We start from the raw sequence: 21,456 nt of genomic DNA, 5'->3' as shown, positions 1-21,456 counted from the left end.
TGTGATAGGAGTTAATAGTTAGTAAAAGTAGTATTATTTTATTTTAAGGAGAGAGAATGTGGGCCATGGTTAGAGTTGGTAGAGAATAAGAGTAGTATTATTTTATTTGGAGGAGAGAGAGTGTGGGCCAATAGTTAAAAGGTAAAATGATTAAAGCAATAGTGGGTCATATTCCAAAACAGAAGTGTAAAGAGTATTCCGATACAGATAAAACGGAAAATGTAAAGAGTATTATGGGATGGAGGGAGTATTATTTTTACTCCTCGAGAATACTCATGACAATTTGATTATATGGATGTTGATGAGTTGGAGAATGTTATTAAGGACGACTACCCAGAGTTTGAATTCTTCAGTAATCTAGACATATATAGTTTTGTTTTAGCCATGAAGCGGTCCAGTTGTCTTAAACATATTTTGATACACTGAAATGCTCTAGTAGTTGCTATGTATAAGGCCCAATATTTGGCCATGATATATGAAGTATGTGACTGTTATGTTTTGAACTAGTTATACTTACATGTTTATGAAATTATTTGGTAGTTACACAATTATTCTATGAATGTTAGTTGAGATTTATCCTCGAACATCCTTATTAATTTCTAGTAGAATGGCAGAAAAATGGGGAAGGAGTATGAGTTCTATGGTTAGAAGGCTAGCAAAGATAACTGAAAACATCACTCAGGTGATAGCTAATCAAGAAATCAAGCATAGATAGTTCTGGCAAGATCTTTAAGAGGGTAGCAACACTCAAACCTCCGACTTACCATGAGAAATAAGACCAAACTAGCTTAAAAAACTGTATCTGAGAATTCGATAAGCTTTTTGATGCCATAGTGTGCCCTGAAACCTTAGAGTTAATGCTGTTTATTATTTGAGATATGAGGCAGACCTATGTGAAAAAAGGAAATATGATCTTTTATAGGATCCTGTCTTTGGGTGAAATGAGTTTAAAGATGCCTTGAGGACTATGTTTTATCCTCCGTACTTAAGGAAGCAATAGACTATGCAGTTCATCAGTATGAGGATAGAGACTATATTTGTTAATGAGTATTATAGCAATTTTTTTGAGTTAATGAGGTTCGCACATGAGATAGGTACATCTAATACTTTGAAGGCCCAAAGGTTTAAGCAAGGTTAAGCTTAACTCTTCAAAGTAAGATAGGAGGTGTACCTTTTGAGACACTTAATAAAATATATGGTAGAATTGCTCACTTATATGAGGTTAAAGGAAGACAGCTTAAAGAACCTCATCTGGGTAACAGAGGAAGTATAACAGCAATGCGAATCAATAAAGTGAGATAAGAAGCCTAAGCCCAATTATGGATTTAATTAAACTGAGAAAGACAATAGGTACCCTAGTAGGAAGCCTAATGGGAATCAAGGGAATGGGAAGAAAGCTGAGAGAACCTTTTTCTGCAAAAGGTGTGATAAGAACCACCCTGGAAAGGATTGTGAGGGTAACTTGGTGACGTGCCGTTATTGTCTGGGGCACCGGGAGTATGAGTGCTTTAGAAACGATGGTGGAGAACCTGTAATCAAACTTGACCCGAGTAGTAAGGCCCCTCAAAATGATCAACAAAAGTTAGCTTCTTCGAGTGCTGGTGTTAAACCAGGGTTAAAAAATCAGTCTAAAGGCAGAGTTTTCGTCATGAACCGCCGTGAGGCTGAGAATGTTTCTAAGGTAGTAGTTGAAACCTTTTTCATTAATTCTCTGTCGATCAAAGTGTTATTTGATTATGGAGCATATCATTCTATTTATTTCTAGCACTTTAGTGGAAAGGCTCTTGTTAAGCAGTCCAGTGTCTAGATCATTAGAAATTTCATTGCCATCCAGGGAGATGTTTAATTGTACTAGGTTGCATAGTCAAGTACCTTTAGTGATAGTTGGGGTGAACTTTTCATCTGACTTGGTTGATTTGACTTATATATTTTTGGGGATGGATTGGTTGGGAAGATTCAAGAGCTCAGATTGATTTTGAGGCCAAGAAGGTGTCCTTAGTTGGCCCTAGTAAAGAAAGGGTGACTTATAGGAAGCTTGGAAACGAGAAGGGAATAAAGATAGTGTCTGTGATGAGAATTCAATCTTATGCGAAGAAGGGGTGTCCATTATTCCTTTGTGGAGTTCAGAGGATTGAAAAGAAGGATGAGAATAGGGAGATTCCGGTCGTAGATGAGTTTCCAGGTGTGTTTTTCCTAAAGAGATACCGGGTATGCCACCTGTTAGGGATCTTGAGTTCACCATAGACTTGATGCCAGGAATCAGACCTATTTCAAAGGCTCCGTATAAAATGGCTACGGCTGAGATGAAAGAGTTAAAGGTTCAGTTGGAGGAGTTATTGGAAAAAGGGTATATAAGACCTAGTTCGTCTCCTTGGGGTGTACTTGTATTGTTCGTGAAAAAGAAAGATGGTAATTTGAGGTTGTGCATTGATTACTGGGAATTTAACAATGTGACGATCAAGAATAAGTATCCGCTTCCGAGAATAGATGATTTATTTTATCAGTTGAAAGGAGCGGGAATTTTCTTGAAGATAAATTTGAGGTTAGGTTATCACCAATTAAGGATTATTGAGGGTGATATTCCTAAGACTGCGTTTAGGACGTGCTATGGTCACAATGAGTTCACAATGATGTCGTTTGGTCTGACCAATGCACCTGCAATGTTCATGGATTTATTGCATAGGATTTTCATGCCATACTTGGACAAATATGTGGTTGTATTTACAGATGATATTTTGATATATTCGAAGGATGGGAGCAATCATGAGTTGCATTTGAGGGAAGTTTGTCCATCTTGAAAGAGCATAAGTTTTACGCCAGACTCTCTAATTGTAACTTTTGGTTGGATGAGGTTGCCTTTTTAGGACATGTTATCTCAAAGGAAGGAGTTTCGATGGATCTTACTAAGATTCATACAGTGCATGAGTGGCCAACACCGAAGATGATGTCTGATATAAGGATTTTTCTTGGTTTAGCTGGTTACTGTCGAAAATTTGTGAAGGATTTCTGGAGTGTGAGGAAGCTTTTTCGGCGTTGAAGGAAAGGTTGACTACACCACTTATTTTGGCTCTACCTGATGAGATCGAGTCAGCAATATGATGCTTATAGTGGTGCTTTGAAATTTGGGTTAGGGTGTGTGTTGATGTAGAACAGGAAGGTCATCGCTTATACTTCCAGGCAGTTATCACCATATGAGCTGAATTATCCAACCCATGATCTATTATCTACAATAGTGTCTGGTTTGAAGATATGGCGACACTACTTGTATGGGGCAACATGTAAGTTGTACACGAATCATAAAAACTTATAGTATATTTTCACTCAAAAGGAATTGAACATGAGGCAGAAGAGGTGGTTGGAGTTGATAAAGGATTATGATTTGGAGATCCATTATCATGAAGGGAAAGCTAATGTTGTTGCTGATGCATTGAGTCAAAAGTCGAGTCATTCAATTAATGCAATAGTGCGGCCAAGTCAGTTATGTGTAGAGTTTCAGAAACAACCATTGGAGATTCTGGAGGAAGAAGGTGTTGAAGAATTGTTGGGTACTTTGTCAGTTCAACCCTCGATCTATGATGAGATTAGTGAGGGTCAATCAAAGGATGAAAAGTTAGAAAAGATTCGAGAGAAGATCCAGGATGGCCATGTGTCGGATTTCTAGATAACTGATGATAGAAGTATCCGGTTTAAAGGGAGCTGGTGTATACCAAGTAATAGAGAAGATTTCAAGTGGAAATTAATGAAAGAAGCTCATAGCTCACCTTATTATGTACATCCAGGTGGTGATAAGTTGTATAAGGATATGAAGCAGACTTTTTGATGGCCAAACATGAAGCGAGAGATAGCATAGTTCATGGGATTTTAAGTTTGAGCACAAGAGGCCACAAGGAAAGGTTCATCCTTTAGATATTATAAGTTGAAAATGGGATTTTATATCAATGGATTTTGTGTCTGCATTACCAAGGATTAAGGCTGGAAATGATACGATTTGTGTGGTGGTAGATCGTTTAACTAAATCCGCAACTTTCATACATATGAAGAATACTTGGTCGATGGATCAATTGGCTAAAGAATATATGAAGTGGGTGGTGAAATATCACGGTGTGCCTAAGGACATTGTTTCAGATCGTGATTCGCAGTTCTTGTCCAACTTTTGGCCGAGTTTGTAGAAGGTTTTGGGTACCAATTTGTTAATGAATACAACTTTTCATCGGGCTACAAACGGACAAACAAAATGAACGATTCAAACTTTAAAGTATATGTTCAAATCTTGTGTTATGGAATATCAGGATTCGTGGGAAGATCTGTTAGATTTGATAGAATTTTCTTACAACAACAGTCATCATACAAGTATTGGTATGGCTCCGTTTTAGGCTTTATATGGTCATAAGGGTAGAAGTCCTGTCTGCTGGAATGATATTAGTGAAACAGTGGTGCTTGGACCTGAGTTCCTCGGAGAGACGGTAAAGCAAGTGAAAATTCAGGAAAAGTTAAGGCAGCTTAAGATCGATAGAAGAATTATGTTGATTTGAAGCGAATGGATGAAGATTTTCAGGTTGGCGACAAGGTATTGTTGAAAATATCTCCAATGGAAGGGGTGAAGAGATTTGGGAAGGAGGGAAAGTTGAGCCAAAGTATATTGGGCCATATGAGGTTTTGAAGAGGGTTGGGAAATTGGCATATAAGTTGGATTTGCCAAAAGACTTAAGTCGGGTTCACGATGTTTTCCATATATCTCAGTTAAGAAAGTATATTTCGGATATGTCCCATGTGCTGAAACATGAGACCATTGAGTTAGATGATAATTTCACTTACGAGGAAAGACATGTAAGGATCCTTATACTAAAGTTAGAAGTAATAGGACTAAGGATGTTCGATTAGTCAAAGTATTATGGTCAAACCATCAGACCGAGGAAGCAACATGGGAAGCTGAACATGATATGTGCAAGAAATATTCGTTGTTGTTTTCCGAGGTTAGTTGTCGAGTTACAGGGTCATAATTCCTTTTAAGGGGGGGTAGAATGCGATAGAATTTCGTGTTTTCACCATAGTTATTGCATTTAACATATTTTTGAATCATTATATGCATTTTAGACATGACCATTTGAGTCAGAAACTGCAATTGTGGATTTTAATTCATTTTTGTAAAGTGATTATGACTTTATATCTTACGTTTCGAGGTCGAAACTTCTTTTAAAAGGGGTAGACTGTAATACCCCATATTTTTGAGTACTTTTCAAGTAATTAAAATATTTATTTTCTAAAATAAATATTTTAAACAAAGGGTATTTTAGTAACTTCACTCATTTTTAATCATTTTGGTGGGAGATGACGTCAAAATTGGATTAGTTAATTAAGCTTTTGGCTTCAAATCCTAATAAAAAATTTCAAAAACTAATTTTTTTTAGGGCGATTATTTTGATGGGATTTTATACTAAGGGGGGGGGGGGGGTTTTCATAAAACTTCCAAACTTATGATGCAGGTTACAAATCTTGGTATAATCACCTAATTTATGGTGAAGGTTACAAACTATTTAATTTTGAAAATTAAGTAATATCTATTCTACTCCTATAAATACCCCATACCTTAAGCCATCTTTTTCACACAAAAAATTTGAAGAATCCATACCCTCTCACTTCAAAGTTCTTCCTTTTCTTCTTAATATATTCTAGTTTTATATTTCTTATTCAAGTTCCAATTTTCTTTGGTTTAAGAAAAATATTTTCATATTTCGTACTCAAAAATATTATGCTCTTGATAGGTCATTCATGTTTAAATTCATGATTATGTTCATGTGATAAGTTACTTATTGGTTGGTTAGAAGAAAGCTCAAGCATAAGAATACGTAAAATATACTAGTAGTATAATCTTTGTGCAAGATCAAGGTACGGTATGTATCTAGATCTTTTGAATTGTTGTTTTATGTGGTAAAGTTGTTTATTGATTTGATTGTTGGATTGGTTTAGAAATTCGGTTTAAAATGGTTATAATATTTTATTATTCACTCTTGGAAGTGAAAACAAGGAATGATTTTATCAATAATTTTTATAATATTAATCATGATTTTATCGTTTTTGGAAATTTTATTTGTTTTTACAAGGAAAGATTTGATTGATTTTTATGAACTTTGAATGATCAAAAAGTTATTTATGAGAAAAAGAGATTTATTCATGACTTACAGGTCATATTATTATTATTATTATTATTATTATTATTATTATTATTATTATTATTATTATTATTATTATTATTATTATTATTATTATTATTATTATTATTATTATTATTTTTTTATTTATTATTATTATTTTATTATTATTATTATTATTATTATTATTATTATTATTATTATTATTATTATTATTATTATTATATTATTATTATTATATTATTATTATTATTATTATTATTATTATTATTATTATTATTATTATTTTATTATTATTATTATTATTATTATTAGTATTATTATTTATTATTATTATTATTATTATTATTATTATTATTATTATTATTATTATTATTATTATTATTATTATTATTATTATTATTATTACCGCTTGATTAACATCATGAAGGGTTTATTCATGACTTACAAGTCATATTATCATTATTATTATTGTCTGGTTAACATTAAGAAGAGTTTATGCTTCAAAGTCCACTTCTTGGTAATTATTGTTACCCCTTGATATAGATTTGTAATGGGATGACTACCTTGGGGGGGGAGGGGGGTGTGCACACTTAGGAAAACGAAGGGGAGATAAGAAGAGGAATTGTTTTCAAGATTATTTTAATCCAAGTTATTTGAAAATAGTTTGTTTCCAAATGTTATTCTTGTATTATTAGTTAAAGTGTTTGGAAAGAGATTATTCTTAAAAAGTTACTCTTGAATTATTAGTTATGGAGTTTTCCAAATATAAATTGTTACAAACTAGCAAATGTGCTACATATCTAGTTCATTTCGTACTAACATTTTATAACTGACGCGTATTTCCTTTTTCCTATTTGGCTTTGCCATGTTTACCTTTTGGTAAGCAGTTGTGCAGGTGAATTTTGAATGTGCATGAGAGCATACTAGGAAAGGGATCTTCACCTAGATTAGGGTGTTTTATTTATTTTGAATATTGTGAGAATATTTACTTTTACTAATAAAGAAGTATATATTATTATTTTTGGTTAAAGTCTTACGCTGCAAATACTTTAGTTAGTTAGTAGTTGATTGCCGAAAGCATGTTAGTCATGTGGCGTTAATACTTCTAAATTACTCAAAATATTATTTAGTAAATTATTAATTTAAAAGTAAGTAATTTGGGGGTGTTACAACTAATGTGGAAGAAGTTTATAGCACTAGAAACGGGTTTCAAGCATATTTGATTTTTGGAATATGATTTTATACGACCTCCAATACACTCCTCCATGGGCTTATAAAGTGTCAGATGATTATTTTGAAAATATTGATTTGAACAATGAGGATTTTCTTCGGCTTAAAAACATTGTGTTGCTTCGTTATTTAGCAAGTGATGATTAGGCATCAAGTTCTAAATTTCGATCAATTTTTAGTTTTGGCACAATAAGTTGTAACAACTTCTATACTTTATGCAATTTTGCTTTTAATAAATGTTTTATTAAAGGTTTACCAACTTTCTGTGGCCCTTTTTGTTCTTCTTAGGACAAGGCCTCTTTTTTTTTAATTCCTTTCTCCTTTTTCCTTCATCTTTCGCCTTTTATTATTTTTGGCAATTCTTAGCAATTTTTTTTGACATAATATGTATTAATTAATATCGACTTAGCCAAAATAATTGTTAATATATTTTACTCTAATTGAGATACTCGTTTTCTTTCACATTTTTAGGTAAAGTTACAGGAGGCTTTGGGGCCCACACATAATGTTAGTACAATATTCCACCCATCAACGAATGGACAGACGGAGCGAGTGGTTCAGATTTTAGAATACATGTTAAGAGCTTGTGTGCTGGAATTAAGGGCTCTTGGAAGGACAAATTGACGTAAATAGAATTTTCCTACAACAACAACCATCAATGTAGTATCGATATGGCTCCATATGAGGCTTTGTATGGGCATAGATGTTGAATACCCATTTGTTGGGATGACATGAGCCTAGGTCTATGAGTAGGACCTGATTTGATACAAGATACAATGGAGCAAGTTTGAGTGATTCAGGAGAAAATGATAATCGCACAAGATCAACAAAAGAAGAATGCTGACTTACGGAGGACAAAGTTGGAGTTTAAGGAAGGAGATAAGTTGTTTCTTCGTGTTTCACCTACCAAAGGGGTGAAAAGGTTAAATTTGGGCTGCGTGGAAAATTAAGTCCTAAATTTATAGGACCTTTTGAAATTTTATGAAGGATTGGTGATTGCATATGAACTAGCCTTGCTTGTAGAATCGTAAAAATTGCACAACGTCTTCCACGTATCTCCACTATGCAAATATTTACATGATACTTCACATGTATTAGCGTATGAGCCTCTAGAGATGGACTAATCATATCAATTTCCTACCATTTGTATGCTTGATTATCTGGATTACAAATCTATCATTGATTAATCAAAATCTGATTTTATTGAGTGCAATTGTAACTTGATATAACTTAGTGTGTATTTTAATAAAAAATAATGTATAATATATGTTTCGGGTGTCAGCTATGTTATGTATTCAAACTCATTTGAGAACCTATTTTATTTACCTTTACTTCTCATTCAATCAAATTAGTTCCATAATCAACTACAAAATTATGAGGCACACTATTCGTTCTCTAATGGGTTTGTTGAGATTCAATACTTGATGAAGTTTCATATAACGTGCATGGATTAGTAGGTAAGTCCGAAAATACTATATTTGTATTTAAGATGATCATATTAATGATGAGAGTCAATACTTGATGATGTTCTTGGAATCATTATATATTAAACAACAAAGCATACAAGAAGTGTACACAAGCATTAGCGATTTTGGTTGTACTTTATCTTGTAACACGATAAATGAATTAATTTACTTATATTATTTGATAACAAGTTAATTATGAGTTTTATAATATTTGTTTTGTTTTTTTTATATAATAGTTGTACGATAATTAGATTGACCATAACGAATGAAAATAGTTAACCAAATGATTTTATGGATGAACCGTTGTCTATTCTAGCATTGTTATATATCAGAAATGAAGGAGGTAATATTCAATATATATAATTAGTACACTTAATTACTTTCGAATTCATTATGTACGTTGTTGAAATAGATGAATCATTTTTCTTATACTATTTCGATCTAACTATGCATACGAATTGTATTATTACATAAGGTTTTTTTGGCGTCTACGTGTAATTCAAGAATCTACATACGACCTTGAATGAAGAAAGCTTCTAAGTTGATTAATTGGTATTAATTAGTTTTATTTACACCTTTTTTTCCACCAAATAATTTTGTGTAATATCCCGGACTTTCGAGCTGCTAGCAAATCACGCTTAAGATTCACTAATCACAATCAATACTTAATGAACCTCAAATTACATTATCCTACAACAGAAAAATAATCTTCTTATACGAATCTGAATCGGTGGAATTATGACTCAACAACATTATTCCAGAGATTAAATACAAAAAGATCAAATCGGATCTCTGAAATAATACAATAGTACACCATAAGAATTCTCTGAATTAAACTATATAATCTCCATCATAGCTCATCCAAAAATCATATCTTATAACGATCCTTCAACCATATTGGAGTTAACTTTAACATTTCCTGCAAAAATAATTAACATTGAACGTTGTTCCTACCAGGACATGTTTCAAGCACAAAATCAGCGAAATTGAGTACACACTGTCCAACCAGAAGATATTATTGGTGGCTTAAAACATATTTACATATTTAAGGTGATCTTACGAATATTAGAAATCAAGATATAGAGAAATCATAATGAAACAATAATATAACAAATACTTATAAACAATTTGTCAATATTACTCATTTTAATTAATAATAATAGTATCTCACAAAATAAAGAATATACACTTTCAATTAAGGAGACCTCAGAAGGATTCCATAGGATCAAACACGATATTCCAAAGTCCATTATGTTTGACATACTCCGTGACATAACAATATCTCCTACTTCTGGATTTCAAATATAAAAATCTTTAATCCAATTATGTATAACATAACTAACTCCTTCCATGAATTCTAAACGATTTTCTTAGCAAATCTTTCATATACTCGGTGAATAAATTCCATAAACTTAGGCGAGTAAAACATTACCTCCATAATAAAGTTTGGACTAACATCCCATGAAACGATTTACATACTCAAATAATACTTATTCTATCTTCTTTCAGATTATACTGGGGAAGAGAACACTAATAGAATTGTCTTCCCGACGAATTCTCTGAAATTTTATAAGGGATATCTCCTTCTTCTAATATGTATTGCTTGTAAGACTTTTCAGAACATGCCTCCGGAATCCAGAATATAAAATGTTGTTCAATACTGCTCTAACAGCTTCTTCCCCTTACAAAAACAGAATCAAAGCAAAAAATTTAAAACTTGATATCTTCCGAATTTCAAATTCATTATTCTCAAATGCGATAATACTCAGATCTCATAACACAATTGCATTCTGGTACTCCATAACAAAGCTTAGATTACTTGATAAACATATTATACTTAGAGTTGAGTTTCCGACAACTTAACATAAATCTCAAGCTTTGAGATCCTCTAGAGTTTCAAAATAACTCTACACGGTAGAGTTCGTTAAATATCAGTCGTTAATTAAGAAATCAAAGGCTTGTATTTTCTTTCCCAGAATTCCCCCTATCTTTCCCCCGAAAATCCTACCTATATCTTTTCCTTTCCCACTAATCATGAGCCATTGATTTTATAATATATGGTAAGGATTCAACTCTACTTTGTAGAGTTTTCATAAAACTCTAGAGGATCCGGACCCTCAAAATATAGCTTACCGATAAAAGTCTCAAATTGGAATGTAAGTCTTATACACTTTATACTTCTGTTACGAAATTCTATTTTATGAAAGACCTTTCGCTTAAATCTTATCAATAACCTACACAGCTCATAACCTGAGCAAATCTCAATGTTCATCCTTACATTGATCACACTAATTATAATATCCTTGTAAAATCTCAGTAAAACATTATCCTCATCTAATAACTGTCATGAAGTTAAAATGTAGCATCAATTTCTAAGTCGCTTATATCCATAGTCTTAAAAGTACATATTTCTATTATATAAGGGAAGGGGAATAATGGTGTCCTCTTTTGAAATGCCTATTTTGCCCCCCTTCCCTTTCTAAATTACAAAAGGAATGTCAAAATCAAAATCGGCACTCAAAGAAAACTAGGAAGGGGGAATAATGGTGTCATCTTTTGAAATGCCTATTTTGTCCCCATTCCCTTTCTAAATTACAAAAGGAATGTCAAAATCAAAATCGACACTCAATGAAAACTACCGAGAATTAATTTACAACACTTGATCACAAATCACTTAAAAGAAGAAACTTTACAAATCACTCAAATTGAAAAAATCACGTTATAAAAATCACGCAAATCACTCAAATAATCAGGAAACTTTATTAAAACTTAAAATTAACATACAAACCGTCAATACATACAAAAACATTTACAAAATTTACTTAGAAATCACTATTCTCAAGAACCATTCACAATTAATGATGGGTCATGATAAAAAAAAATAGAGGTGTATTTGTAGTGAAATCAAAATTTGGAAGTTAGACAAGAAAAAAAATTATTTACTTTTTTTATAGTGTTTCCTATATGTAATGAAACTTTTACATATATTTGGACCTATCTTTTTTTATTATATAATAGCCATTAATTATCAAGGTAAAAAGGTTTATGTAAAATGTCATTCAAGAATTAAAGTACAACATATCTCTATTATATAAGGGAAGGGGGGGCTATGGTGTCCCCGAATGAAGAGACTATGTTACCCCTTCCTATTCTAAATTATAAATTCACTTACAAATTCACATACAAATCAAAGGGGGCTTCAAAAAAAAGTACCAAAAATATCACTCACAAGTCAACTAAAATCATAAAATTGCGTAATTTGTGTTATGTATATGCAAATCACTAAAATGAGGAAACTTTACAAAAACTTAAAAATTCACTTACACATTACAACCTATGAAAAAATTGACTTAAAATCAAAGTGTCCACTTTCTTTGCAATTTATAGAGTACTGTACTTAATTCAAAGATCAACTAAAAAATTATAATATTAGAAATCATAATAAATTCAATAAAATTTCTATTTTGTTCATATAATTTAACTTTGAAAAGTAAAAAAAAAAAAAAAAAACAAAACAAAAAGAATGGTGAGAGACTTAAGTGACAGAAAATAAATCAATCTTTGAAACTAAAAACAATTATACTTCGTATGTCTAATGTTCAAATTTTGACTCTTATGCCGAAGAAAATCAAGTTTCTGTGTCGAAAAACACTCAAGCGCGCATCGCGTTCAAAAAATTCTAGTCAAATATATATCCAAACCTTACGACACCACAACATCTTAGGATCCGTTTCTGTAATTTAGATACACAAGAATCTATATATAGCTTCTTGAGCTTTAACTTGTATTTATAATTATAGTTGATGCTTCCTCCAACACGACTTACTTATTAATCCCACATCTTAATGATTGAACCTTCATATTTAAACTTCCGATATTCTTGTAACTCAACTAACTAGTATAAGTATAACATCTGAAAACAAACATTATTACCTCAAGCTCAATAATGTCACAGAAATCTGGTTTATATCCCCAACCTTATTCCTTATTCCTTTTTCCCGACTCAATTACTTGTTTCAACTTTGTAATCCCAGTTATATAAACTTACATCCAAATTAACCTCAGATCTATATATCTATCAATATTAGATCATATGCCTAGTTCCCAAGGCTTCATTGCACCAGATCTATACGCCCTGACCTTCCATTTTTATATTATTTGCTAACTCGCATATAGTATAACTCACAACTTAATATTATAATTCATTATTCTCAAATGCGATAATACTCAGATCTCATAACACAATTGCATTCTGGTACTCCATAACAAAGCTTAGATTACACTAGAGGAATAAACTGGAAGGGCTGCGCTTTAAGGGCTGGGATTAACCAAAAAACGCAGCCCTTTTGATACGAAGGGCTGCGGTTTTTAGGCCATACACATCCCTTTGTGTGAAGGGCTGCGGTTTCCCAATTAACCGCAACCCTTTTGAAATGAAGGGTTGCGTTTTTTTAACACCCGCAGCCATTCACTAACGTGAAGGGTTGTGTTTAGCCAAAAAACCGCAGTCCTTCACTTTAGAAGGGCTGCGGTGAAGGGGTAAACGTAGCCCTTCCTTGACTAAAAATACGCGCACATCTTTAGGCTACGCACAACACAAATTTCCATCGCTCTCACTCTCACTTTCACTCACTCACTCACTCACTCACTTACTCCCTCTCACTATCACTCACCATCGGTTTTCTCTATTCTTTTCTTCTCCAAGCTAAAGATGTTTTAGTTGCATGCTCTTTGCAGGTTTCTAGTTGCTCATTTCCTAAACTCACCACCACCACACACCATCACCACGACGTAGCGCCACCTTCACTCTATCCTCTTCTCCTCTAAAGGTAATTCCCCTCTTTTTCAATTTTTTTTTACTTTTCAAATACATTAATACAAATTGTTCGGTTCCAAACTAAGGGTATTAGTTGTTTTTACTTTAATGTAGTTTGTAGTTGTTCATTTCCTAAACTCAATGTATTAACCTCTCAAAGAGTGTGCTTTTTTCATGACATGAGTTAGGATAGTTAGGACTTAGAAGTAGTGAATAAGAGATATTGGAGAAGAGTGAAAACTTTGGAGTGGGCAGGGGGGTTGGCAAGGGGTGGTGGAGGGTGGGCAGGGGGTGTGGGAGGGTGTTGTGGGGTAGGGGGGGGGGGGGGGTTGGGGAGGGCCGGAGATGCTGGGCAGGGTGTGTGGGAGGGTGGGTAAGGGTGTGGTAGACGTTTGGGGAGGGTTGGAAGGGGGTGTGGGAGGGTGGGGGAGGGTGTGTGTGGTGGTGGGGAGGGGTGGGGAGGGTGTTGTTTTTACTTAAATTTGCTTGTCTTAATTCATATTATGTGATTAATGAGTAACTCTTTGAGTGATTATGTGATTATGTAATTAGTTAACAACTCAATTAGTCGCATAATTCTCTTTTGATGTAGCACATTCATGTTGAATGATCATGCGTAATCTTATTTGCATAACCCATGTCCACTCTTTTAGTTAAATTCGCTTTTCTAAATTGATTATATGATTAAAATGTGCAATGTGGGTTTTATTAATTGTAGAAAAAGAGACTAACTAAGCCAAATAAAGTTCCAACGATCTCTTCTCTCTTCATTTCTCGACACTTGTGTTAAAAGGTAACTAGTTTAATTTCTTTGCATGTTTTATTTTTTATTTGATTTGTTGATGAGCTAGATAAAGTTGTCATGTGATTTTAGGCCTTTTTCCCGTCCATTTGGTACTTTTGGAGTCATTTAATCGCAAATTTATTTTGAGCATGATAATATGAGGTACTATATAACCAATGTGTAGATTTTTATGTTTGCATTAGTTGTTGGTCGAATTTCGGGAATGTAAATATGATTTTAGGCCTATTTCCATTTTTTCCCGTCCAATGTACTTTTGGAGACATTTAACCCCAATTTCATTTTGACATGATAATATGAGGTATTATATAACTAGTGTGCAGATTTTTATGTTTGCATTAGTTGTTGGTTGAATTTCAGGAACGTAAATGTGATTTTAGACCTATTTTGGCCTTTTCCCGTCCAATTTGTATTTTTGGAGTCATTTAACCCCAAATTCTTTTTGAACATTATAATATGAGGTATTATATAAGTAGTGTATAGATTTTTTGGTTTGCATTAGTTGTTGGTAGAATTTTGGGAACGTAAATGTGATTTTAGGCCTATTTTGGCCTTTTTCCGTCCAATTTGTACTTTTGGATTCATTTAACCCCAAATTATTTTTGAACATAATGAGGTATTATATAATTAGCGTGTAGATTTTTTTGGTTTGCATTAATTGTTGGTTGAATTTCGGGAACGTAAATGTGATTTTTGGCCTATTTTGGCCTTTTCCCGTCCAATTTGTACTTTTGGAGTCATTTAACCCCAAATTCTTTTGAACATGATAATATGAGGTACTATGTAACTAGTGTGTATTTGCTTTTGTTGTTGGTCGAATTTCGGGAACTTAAATGTGATTTTAGGCTTATTTAGGCCTTTTCCCGTCCAATTTGTACTTTTAGAGTTATTTAACCCCAAATTATTTTTGAACATGATAATATAAGATATTATATAACTATTGTGTTGATTTTTAGATTTGCACTAGTTTTTGGTCGAATTTCGGAAACTTAAATGTGATTTTGGGCATATTTCGGCCTTTTTCCGACTTTGAGTGGGGGAGGGGTTTGCAGGGGTGGGGGAGGGTGTGGTGGGAAGGGGAGATGGAAAGTGGTGGAGTTGGGAGGTGTGGGTGTGTGTAGGTCAGTGTGGGTGTCTGTAGGGTGGGCAGAGGTGGTATGTGCACCTCTGCCCACCCTGCACATACCTCCACCTCCCCACATCCACCCCTGCCCACCCTGCACATACCTCCACCTCCCCACATCCACCCCTGCCCACCCTGCACATACCTCCACCTCCCCACATCCACCCCTGCCCACCCCACACCTCCCCACACTCACCTGCTCATTCCCCACCTCCCTACCCCTCCCGCACCCCCCTCCCCAGATCCCCCAACCCCGTGCCCATTCCTCCCCCACCCCTACCCACCCCTCCCCCACCCTTGTACACCCCTACCACCCCTCACACACCCTTCCACCCCACCCCCAACCCTCAGCCCACCTCCCCCACCCATGCACACCCTTCCCCCACCTCTGCCCATCTCCCCCAACCCCTGCCCACCCCTCCCACACCTCTGCCTACCTCCCCCACCCTCCTCCACTCCTGCACACCCTTTACCCACCCCTTACCCCTTAGTGCAACTTGTAATTTTTTTCCTTGAACTATAAATATTAATGTAATATTTGTATAATTTTAAGGAGATGGTTAATTTGTAATGGGCGGAGAGCTCGGGTAGTGAACATACTATCGAGGATGAGTTGTATGATGAGAAAAAGGAACAAGATAAAGGTGATATGGAGGATCGGGATCTTGATGGTGAATTCGTTACTAGGCTTGAGAAAGAAGTGGATGAAAATGCTATGATGGGAAAGGATTACGCGCAAGACCAACCTTGGTGTGAACAGGTATGTACACGAAGTTCGCGAATTCGTAGGAAGAAAGAGAAAAGGAAGGGGACCTGCAAAGTCACTAGGGAAACACACCCTAATGACTTTGGAGTACGATCATTTGGGGAACCTTGTGGAAAGTGGAGGCATAAGTATGGCATGCAAATTGGTCATTGCATGCGAAAACTTTTCATTGTACACTAATGGAAAAAGGGTTCTCGAGGGCATGAAGAAGTGTTTATGGGATGATACTATGGTAAGATTCACGCACAATAACGTTTATTTTATTCATTATTTAGTTATATATAAGTGTAATATTAATGATATCATATAAATTACTACAATTGGGGAAACTAATAAGTGAAATGCGTTTTGTTGTAGAATCTTTTCAATATCGAGGATTATGAAGCAAAGAAGAGCCTATTTCTATCCGCCGTTCTCGGGAGATTAAGAGATTTCAAGGCTAAGTTAGTGTCCAAGTGGATCACTAAGCGGAGGAAAGTTGTAGGTACGAAGAAAAAGAAAATATACGACGTAGAAACGCCATCTGGTTCTCACGCTTTACAGGAAGCATCAGCCGAGCCTTTCATATTAGGATTTTAGATTTAGGAATATCACACCGGTAGAGTGAGAGGCATTTGTTGCCAAAAACACTACCCCACAAGCTATTGTAAGAATATTATAATAATATTTAACTACAATTAGCTCCAATTTTTTTGTATTAACCTTTGTGTTGTAAATTGTATTTTAGGCAAGACGTGAGAAGGTATAGTGCGAGCGCAAAAGCACGTAAGTATTATCATCATTTGGGTGCGCATTCGTACAATGAGGCGAGAGAGAAGTGGATGCTCGCCCATTACCCCACTACGGGGTCGACAACGGCAACGGAGACTAGCTCAACCACCACAGCTACACAGGCTCGCCATCCAGATAGAGTCCTCGATTGGTTGTAATTGATGCTAAGGGAAATAGAATGTTGCCTAATCCCGATACACAACAAATAGCCAACGCAATTGTAAGTAGACAAAACATTTATTTTGCTTATATTCCAAGTGATGTAACCCCGATTTTGTGTTGAATATGATAATATGAGGTAGAATGTTAATATTTACAATAATCATGTCCACATCTTCAAATTATATGTTTTTTGGAAAACGTAAATGTGATTTTATGCCTATTTTGGCCATTTTGCGTCCAATTACTAGCTTTTGAGTCATTTAACCCCAATTTATTTTTGACTATGACTATATAAGGTATAATATAAGTAGTGTGTAGATTTCTACCTTCAATTTTGTTGTTGGTCGATTTTTGGGAACATAAATGTGGTTTTAGGCCTATTTTGGCCATTTTGCATCCAATTAATAGCTTTTGAGTCATTTAACCCCAATTTCTTTTTGACTAAGACTATATAAGGTATAAGTGTGTGTAGAATTTTACCTTCAATTTTTTTGTTGATCGAATTTTGGGAACGTAAATGTGATTTTAGGCCTATTTTAAGGCCATTTCGCATCTAATTCATAGATTTTGAGTCATTTAACCTCAATTTCTTTTTGATTATGGTTATATAAGGCATAATATAACTTTTTTCATACATTCACGAGAATTTCTCTCTTATCCTTGTGTAGATTGGCTTGAAGGAAATAGAGGCATCCAGTGAGTTCACTCCTAAAGGACACATCGATGCATTTGCACGAGACTTTAGGACGGGACCACAGTGGACGCGTCAGGGGCGTAGGAGGTGTCCGCCTCGAGTTGAGAAAGGTTTATGGCGATCAATACACTACAACAACAAAATCAAGTTTAAGTAGTGTGAATTCGCGGGCTGCAGATGTGAAGTCTATCAAGGCTGCCATTCGGGAGGAGTTGAGGGAGGAGATGACATATAACTTCAACGTCATTTTGGAGCAAATGGGTTAACCGACTTTTGTGTTGCAGAAGGGAAGTAGTGTAAATTATCCCTTAGTCGATCGATGATCCACGAGGATCTGATGATCAGATGCTGCCTTCATCTGATCCACCTCTAGTACCCGAGTTGAAGGTAATCACTTCATCCATTTGCTTTATTAATTATAAACAACTATTGTACTTTTTTCAATGGAGTTTTTCAATGAACTAATATAAATGGAGGTTTTTTCAAAGGAGGAGAGCGCATGCGAACTCTTAGCTCGAGGGGATGGTGCTGATAGATTCATTCTGGTAGCATATGGCCATGCACAGCTATCGAGTGACTGAGTACTCTTGAATAACCAATTAGTGGACGATAACCACTATGTGGTCACCATTAATGCAATCGTCACTGGTTTTGAAAAGTTAACTCTTTCATTAGTGCAGCCAGAAGTTGATCTACATTTGCTGAGCCATTTCATTCAGGTACTCCATAACAAATCTTAGATTACTTAATAAGCCCAGTATACTTAGAGTTTTCGACAACTTAACATAAATCAAGCTTTGAAAAAATCTATTTGATAAAAATAACTTAAATTCATACTTCAGAAATATAGTCCAACTATAGCTTACCGATCAAAGTATCAAATACAATCAAACCACCGCCAACCACCATGCGCTATTGCCGCCTGCTGCCACGTCACACGATGGTTCCCCTTTGCCTTTTATTACTTTGTTTTGGTTTGATTACCTTTCTTCCTACATAAGTTTTATTTAAGGATTGTGTTTTTAAGAATTGTGTTTAGTTTGATTATGTTTAAAAAATTTAGTTTGATGATTTGATTACGAATCTAAGATTATATAATTTATGTATTGAAGAAATAAAAATTGAGATTTAATTATTATATTGAGATTTGATTTTTAATGGATTTTTAGGATGTTAAAGATTGAAAAATCATAGTAGTATGTTATAAACTATGGAATTGATTATTCTTATAAGTTTAGGTATGTTTAAAAGGGAGTTTTAATAAATTATATGTTGCTAAAATTTAGAAAAGGATATTATTAATGGAATTTTAAGGATTTTAATGACTAGTATAATAGTATTATGCTAGGGGTATTAGTAATTGAAGTTTTTAATGATGAGAATAACTTTTAAATAATTTTAAAGGAGACTTAAAGTATTTTAAAGTTGCTGGAAATAATTTGAGTATTGATTATGAATTTTTATTGGTTGTCTTAAGAAGAGAGTTCTCTCTAGGCAACTTTTAAGATTGTTAAAGTGACCTATCAATTTGTCTACACAAGGTACGTACATACCTATGTGTTGATTGATGTACTATCATGATTTTAAGAAGCAAAAGGTATGTGGTATCATGTACATGAACTATGTGAGTTCATAAATGATTGCTATTATGTTGGATTTTGCATGTTTTATGCCTTTGTGAGAACATGTTCATTATGAGATTAAATTATGAGATTTATATCATGTTTGTATGGAAGATTGATGCAAGCATGTTGGTTGGGAACTTTATTTTATTAATTCACATGGGGAAATTAATATATTTATTGGTATGGATCATAATTGAATCATGTTGTTCCCTTTTATTATTATTTCACTACTCTATGAGGACCGAGGGCCTTATTTGGTAAGTTGATATTTTATACCTTTGAAAGGTAAGTTGTTTATTGGCTAGATTCAACAAATAAGGAAGGTTGGATAAAAGAGGAAATTAATCTTGGGTTGTAAGTTTTGTGATCACTTATTTAATCCTAAGATAAAAATAAAAGTTGTCATTATTTGATTATGTATTATATGTGTTGCTTGTGTGTCATAACAAGTAATAAATGATAAATCATGTAAAGTGGAACTTGGATAGTAATAAACTTTAGATTGACGCACGTCTGAAGTTGGACAATCAGGAGTTGGAGTACATGGTGAGCATGTCGTGGCTTTTGCTGGGTTCAGATTAATAACCATTCCTATTTTTATTTTAAAGGTTCCTCGATATCGTAGGTCATGGGAATATAGAGTCGCTCCCGTATTTCACCTTCCAAAGGGAAGGCTGATTTTAGTTAGACAACTCGATCCACAAACTATTTTATTTAAAGTAATAAAAATGTTGTTAAAGTTTAGTTCAGTAAAAGTTATCTGCAAGTTATTATGTTATTATTTATCCCTGCATACTATTTATTAGTATCATATTAGGATTGTTTACTTATTTATTATGTAGTACTCAGCTTGGTTGATTACGTGTTTAGTTTGTGTGTGTTGATCATGACTACGTCTTATTGATCCTGTGATGATCCATCCTTGGTGAGTAGATTCTCTAGTGCATTGTCATTTACAGTTGTGAAAATAATGCATCATTGGGTTTAGGGATGGAGAGTTTGTGTAATTTACTGATCATTTATCGTACTTTAGCTGCTACACTTTATATTTAGTTTCGTTTGAAGTTAACGTTAAAGTTGTTGGTTGGTTTTGAAGTTAACTTGGTTATATATTAAATTTCAATTCTAAAGTTAGTTATATGTTTTGTGCTGTAAAATTCTGAATAAGTCGATACGTTACCACACGGACGATAAAGCTGTGATGATTCTCTAAGTTTTATATTGAAAAGGTATTTTTGGAAAAGAGGGAATTATCGGGGTGTTACAAAGTGGTATTTGGGAGCTTTAGATTTTTTTTAAAATTTTAGGAGTCTTACTAGCTAGTTGTTTAAAATGAATTTCTTAAAATTGAGCTCCTACTTATGCATTGTGTTTAAATTAAATTTTGAAACAAATTATTATTTGCAAAGTAGCATTCGAAATTTTTATAAGTCGAAATATACGAGTCTCGAAATTATTATTTTTATTGTTCGAGATTTATTTCTGATTTTTTTTATGTTCGACTTTTTTATTTTATATTATTTATTTATCTATTCAAAAATTATAAAATATTAGTATCCATTATTTTAATACTTCTAATTTATTTTATCTACCTTTTTTTGTGAGAGATGGGTAATATAGGAAGGGCATATATGATTGAAATATTATATATTCTTTACCTATATTTTTGCTGGTGTTTACTTATTGTTTATTGTTGGAAATTACGTTAAATGAGAGTACTTAATATTTATGGAAGTATGTTTATCTGTTGTAGATTCCTAGCCATGTTTGACAAACAAGTCAATAGAGTAGGAAGTTATCACAACCCCATAGTAATGATTGATTATGAAGGTGAATTATGAACCTGTCA

The sequence above is a fragment of the Beta vulgaris genome, chromosome 6 (genome assembly GCF_026745355.1).
Source record: "Beta vulgaris subsp. vulgaris cultivar EL10 chromosome 6, EL10.2, whole genome shotgun sequence".
Classification (NCBI taxonomy): Eukaryota; Viridiplantae; Streptophyta; class Magnoliopsida; order Caryophyllales; family Amaranthaceae; genus Beta; species Beta vulgaris.
The sequence above is the reverse complement of the archived record's forward strand: the minus strand, read 5'-3'. Positions refer to the sequence as shown.